The sequence below is a fragment of the Ostrea edulis genome, chromosome 7, assembly GCF_947568905.1.
Source record: "Ostrea edulis chromosome 7, xbOstEdul1.1, whole genome shotgun sequence".
NCBI classification, from domain to species: domain Eukaryota; kingdom Metazoa; phylum Mollusca; class Bivalvia; order Ostreida; family Ostreidae; genus Ostrea; species Ostrea edulis.
In genome coordinates, this window is record NC_079170.1 from 13692704 (window position 1) to 13699674 (window position 6971).

Here is a 6971-nt window from a genome sequence, read left to right on the forward strand (position 1 = left end):
GAGAGAGAGAGAGAGAGAGAAAGAATGGAAGAGAGAGACAGAGAGAATGGGAGAGAGAGAGACAGAGAGAATGGAGGAATGAGAAGGGGAACGTAAGAATGGCGGCGGGGAATCAGAGAGTTGGAATCCTTGTCCACCCCACCCACCAGGAAGTTCACTAACAGTGCGCTACATACAAAAACCAGATTCAAATGTCTAAAGAAAAAAATCGTTACATACAGAGGGGGTGGGCAAAGGTGAAACGATATTTTTTTTTTCTTCTGGAATGGCGGTTTAATAAATCTCTTGAAAAGTCAAAGGCAGGTTGTGGAATAACAACAACCAAGAATTTCTTCACAAAGCCTTTGTGAATGAATATTTTGTCAAGATTGAACTTAGAACTGCCTTTTACAACTGCATAACGCATTCAATTCTTAATCTCACATTCATGCAGTTTATTCTTATCGAACATGACAAATCCCCCGTTACTAATCCTCTTATCTAATTAATATTAGATTCTTGCATAATTCCCGCTGTTATTCAAACTCTTGATAACCGCTGTGTCCAGTGGCGATCTGTTATACGTATGTACCTCTAAACTTCTGTGAATCAGCCTAAATTAATCGATTAATTTAATTTTTACGTATACCTCTATACGTCTGTGAAATCAGCCTAAATTAATCGATAAATTAAATTTTTAGGTTTACCTCTGAACGTCTGTGAAATCAGCCTAAATTAATCGATTAATTTAATTTTTACGTATACCTCTAAACGTCTGTGAAATCAGTCTAGATTAATCGATTAATTTAAATTTTTTTTAGACAATGTTGTCGTTATGTACTATCAATAATAGTTTACTTCGAGATGATTTTTTGTTGGTAGGGAACCACGCAATTGTTTCATATACGGAAAACAATGCAATGCATGTTACACGATAGTACAGCGCATTCTTACGTGAAAATGAAATCGATTCATTTTGTAATCAAAATCCGACCCCATCCCGGTCTCAGATTACAATGGTTATATCATTTATTCATTTGAGTCCAAACTAATCTACTCTGAGTTGCTTTATATTCAACAAAATCCTTGTATTACAGACATGCATTTTGTTTTCTTAAAAATGTTATAATTCAATTTAATCGTTACCTCCCCCCTACTCTCCCGGCTCAGTTGACCGAATTTTTTTATGTTTCAGCTGACGGCTTGCGACTAGCTAAGGCAATATATGGATGTAAGCAAGAGTTAAATGCAGTTTGATTGTCAGTTACACTTATTTAACCTTTATGTAACTCGTCCTGGATAATGGCGACTCAGAAAATGAAGAGTTTTGAAGAAAATACATTATTATGGAAAAAATGAAATTTTGACAAGGGTGACGTGGGCAGATACTCTAGTATGCGATAATGAGCTATTGGGAGATCCCGCCTAGTCGTAATAGAAACATCTCATGGTTTTTTTTTTATTTCTCCAGAAAACAGAAAAAAGTAGGACAAGGACCTATTGAATTCCTGATTTGATATAGACAAGATTTCGAATTTTCCTTTTTCAAGAATAACGTATTCTTTTAAGTATAAATGTGATATGATTTTAATTTCATGTATGCAAGGTGAAGATCTGAATAATATTATATTTTATGCTCTGTAACTTATATATTTTATACTGACCATATCTAGCTATCTATTCTACATAATACTTCTGCAAAATATAATATTATGCATAGCAAATGCCTTGTTCCTGGTAAAGACTTCAACGATTTTATAAATTTCCTTAAACTCCCTGATAATATAACTAATACATTCATCGTAATCATCATCTACATTATTTAAAGATAATGAAGGTACATGTACACGGGAAAATAATATGTGCCGTGTTTTTCGAAGGGAAGGTGTGCGAAAGTTGAAGCTTTAATCAAATTTATGACAGCCGATATTTTCTTTTCTATATACATTATGTACTTCATACAGGACCGGTGATTTTTACGGCTAGTTCGATTTTAAGTGGAATTAAGGAGGACAAATACTGCTCTTAAGCTAGTGTCTTGGCCTTTGATATTACTAATCATTATGCAAATTAAATGTTTATCTGGTTTCTGACACCAACCTGTATTGCAAATATTAAATGTCTGTTTAAAAAATTCGATGAAGAGTATTGTGTATTTGAGAGAATATCAGATCAAGCAGCTCTTGACTTTTGAGCTTCTTACGAGTGAAAGTTCAGAAAATGATAACTTCACCACCCTCCGTCTTTTAATTGTTGCATTATTTTTTTGTTTTCGTGTATGTTTTTCATCAACAGATGGAGAGAGAGAGAGAGAGAGAGAGAGAGAGAGAGAGAGAGAGAGAGAATTGGAATTGACAAAAATTCGATGATTTATAACACATTATACCATAAACCACGTGCATTGGATCTCTCTAGATATACACACATGTACTTTAATCAACGAGTTTCGTTTTGTCATATGTGATGTTTTTTATGAATAGATAAAATACAACAATACAAAAAGGATGAGTTACCATTTTCATGAAATTTATGTTGTTCCATTAGAAGGAATACAATAATCCACAATTTATATATAAAACTAACCATGCAAAGATATGTGATAACATATTCTCAAAAAATACCAAGATCAGGTTACCTTTTTATCTGGTCTTGTCCACTGTTGTATCGTACTGTATGGAACCAAAGGTTTGTTACAACGTCAACACCCACGGGTTTGTCCAATCTCTCAGGCCAAACCAAACTTTAGAACTTTTATATCAAGAAAACCTGTTTTCGAAATGTATGCATACATCTTGAGAAAGGTTTGCAGATTCTTTTTCTTGTGTGGATATTGCATATCAAAGTTGGATTTACTTTGAGGAAATATTATATTTACTTCTGTTACTACAGTTCCAGCCATGAATCGTGTGTGATAAACATACACTTAATCATGTTTGGCCTTAAAGGAGGCTTAAGTTATAATTGGCTGATGTAACCAACACTGTGTCATGTAAATATCCATATAATTACCTGCATTACGGACAGAGCAGAGACAAAATACAAAATACCCACAAGCCTTTGAAATTCTAAAACAAATAGTCATGTCTGGTCCCTTAAAATATGCAGAGTTTGAATAAGAATAACCAATTCTTTTGTATTTTCTTGGCGTGGAGATTGCTTACCTGCCCTTGAAAATATTTTGCATTTGACAAGATATAAATGTAATATGAAATTGATTTTAGCTCACCCTAGTCGAATTATCAAATGATCTTTGCTGTTAAATAGCGTTCTCTTTGTGTGAAGAGGAATTGTCTTTGTTTAAATGAAGGAGCATGATCCCTTCCCGTGAGAGATTAATAATGGATTGATTAGAAAATCTCCTTAAGGACCATTGAACTGGACAAGTCAAAACGTGCATGAAAGTTTCCCTTACATAAAGAAGACTGCATTCTAATCTGCTCATTTTATTGCCTTGGTGTCAAGATGTTAATGAAATACTAACGTTTTACTTTCGTGCTGCCTTTCATTTTTAGACGGGGTGTCCCGTCTATTAGTTTACTGTCAGTCGAGGCCTCAAAACGGAAGCCGTGCGGTGAACACATGAATTGAATCATACGTAGAAGAAAAGAGTGCATAAATTGCGCTGATCATTTTGTACACAGATTTGAAAAATATAAGATCAATATTTTGAAAAAAACAACACAAATCTTTTCATTTTTCATTGATTTATTAGATGAATTTGAATTATCTTTCAAACAGAAATGATTGTTGTTTCCATGAGCAATATTCTTACTTTGTTTACATACGGCCTTTTTACGGACGAAACCGAAAATATGCGAATGTATCCGGATTTTTTGGTGTCATTTATTCTATGCACGCAAATAATAGTTCTAATGCAAGCCAACAATATTACCCCCGACAACTGTAGTTTTTTTTTTTTGGACGTTTTTCTTATTTATTTTGAGGTCAAAAGGTCAGAGTCTCTTTTTCAATATATACTGTAGATTTGAGCTTGCCTCTAACTTTTATACATGTACTTGCTGGTGCATTCTAGTATTTTAGAAACTATTTCTATGCCCCCGAGATCGACGATCAGGGGGCATAGTGTTTTTGTCCTGTCTGTCATTCTGTGATTCTGTCTGAAACTTTAACCTTGCTAATAACTTTTGAACAGTAAGTGATAGAGCTTTGATATTTCACAGGAGTATTCCTTATGACAAGACCTTTCCGTGGGGTTCGAATCCCGCTCGCGCCGATAAGTGAGAAAGTTTCCCAGTTTACTTTCTGAAGGTCGGTGGTCTCTTCCCAGGTATATTGTATCTGAGTTCTCTTTTCCACCAATAAAAAAACTGGGCGCCACCATATAACTGAAAAATTGTTGAGTGTGGTGGAAAACATCAATCAATCAATCAACCTTTCTGTGGGTACCAAGATTTTTGACCCTGTGACCTTGACCTTGGAGTTTGACCTACTTTTTGAAAACTTTAACCATGCTAATAACTTTTGAACAGTAAATGATATAGCTTTGATATTTCACATAAGTATTTCTTATGGCAAGACCTTTCCGTGAATATCAACATTTTTGACCCTGTGACTTCGACCTTGGAGTTTGACCTACTTTTTAAAAACTTTAACCTTGCCAATAACTTTTGAACAGTAAGATCCAGAGCTTTGATATTTCATATGAGTATTTCTTGTGACCAGACCTTTTCATGGGTACCAACATTTTTTACCATTTGACCCTGACCTTAAAGTTTAACCTACTTTTTGAAAATTTTAACTTTGCTAATAACTTTTGAACAGTAAGTGATAGAGATTTGATATTTCACATGAGTAGTCCTTGTGACAAAACATTTCCGTTTGTACTAAACCTTTTGACCTTGACATTTGACCTAGTTTTATAAAGCTTGACATTGGTTATAACTTCTAAAGGGTAAATGTCAGAGCTTTCATATTGCACTTGAGCATTTCTTGTTACATGATCTTTCTACTGGTACCAGGATATTTGTTTTTGTGACTTTAACCATCTTCGGAATAGGCCATTATCGGGGGCATTTTGTGTTTCACAAACACATTTTGTTTTATACAAGTTTGGAGTGTTTACATGTACATCTCATTATAACCTTTTCTGTGATACTGAAAATATCAAATGGAACCCAGCATTGCAATTTATTTAACCCTGATCAGGCATCAGTCTGTATTATTAACTCAAAATCTCACATTGCAGCACTTCATGTCATATTGTTTCACTTGAGAAGACAGTTGTCTGGCTTGTGGACTTGTTTATGTGTGGACTGTAACATGTAAATATTTTTCATCGCATAGTCACGGTCAACAGGGGATACTTACTCCTCCTAGGCACCTGATCCCACCTCTGGTGTGTCCAAGGGTCCGTGTTTGCCCAACTATCTATTTTGTATTGCTTGTAGGAGTTATGAGATTGATCACTGTTCGTTATCTTCACCTTGCATAGGAAACTTCTAGCCCAAATGTGTGTCAAAAAATTTGAAATTACTATGTTACCAATTTTGTTACAATGTTTACAATTTACATGTTCTTGTTTACAGTTTTAGTAGTTTAGAAAATTTCCTTTACTAAAGAAAGAATTGGAATGTTTACATATCCACTTGATTTTAACATTTCATGTGTTATTGACTAGATGTATTGTGCAATTCCAAAGCATGCCATTATCTATTTTATCTTTAACATTTGGTTGCATTATGTTGGTCCATAAAAATAAGCTATTAAACATATACTGTCATATGTCAACCTATCATATGTTATCTTTCTGTTCTGTTGACATATTACATTTTGTTCCATACCTTTATCTATATTTCTTTTCATTTACTTTATTATAGCATTCATGCTTTTTCACAAGAGTTCATCACCTGATTTAGCTATGAATAGCTGAAGAGCTAAGTGCACAATTTAAAATGGTGACCCTCACAATAAGATACAAACCAAGAATATTGAGGTTTAATAAGGAAGGAACTATCTCGGCGAAATGATAACCAAGAATATTGAGTTCTGGATCATATTGATTAAACAAAACTGGCCACAAGACTAGAAGGTCACATTACTTTAGATATTCGTTTTGGCCTCAAAACCATAAAAAAAAGAACAGACTTCAAGAAAATTTCGATTTTGAACACTTCTTTTCTTGTATCAAAACACGAATATGAAGTTGTAAGTAAACCTGCTATGTCCGATTAAAGTATTTGTCTGGAGAATTTTCATATGGATTGTCATATTAGCATAACTGCATCATTTCTGAAAGTTATGCATTGAATAATTTGACCCTGTCTTTCAGTACTTTCAGGACTTTGATTAATATCAATAGGTAAAGACCAGACACAGAAAAAAATAATGATAACAATAAAAACAATGATGATAATTATATATATATATATATATATATATATATATATATATATATATATATACATATGAATGGTGAAGATAACGAACAGTGATCAATCTCATAACTCCTATAAGCAATACAAAATAGACCGTTGGACAAACAAGAACTCCTGGGCACACCAGAGGTGGGATCAGGTGCCTAGGAGGAGTAAGCATCCCCTGTCGACCGATCACACCCGCCGTGAGCCTAATATCTTGATAAGGTGCCAAGAACGGTCTAACATCAATAAGGTAACCCGACACGAACTATGAAAATTGTCAAATTTTCTGGACTACCCGTCCTTTTCTCAAGAAAAAGAAGCAAATTACACGGGGAAACTTTTAATTAGAACAAAAACAACACACTTTTTAAGCTAAGAGCACATGATTGTTGTTTGATAAAAGATCAAACTTCATTAGGCCCTAAACACTTTCGATCAGCTGGACATACTACAGTTGTACCTATAGTTGCAATATGGTGTCCAAATACACCGACCTATGGAGCAAATTAATTAATGACGATGAAGACATGATGAACTTAGTCTCAAATGAACGATTAACTTGTTGATCCAGTAACAAACGACCCTACAAATCAAGGTTAAAGATTTTTGCCG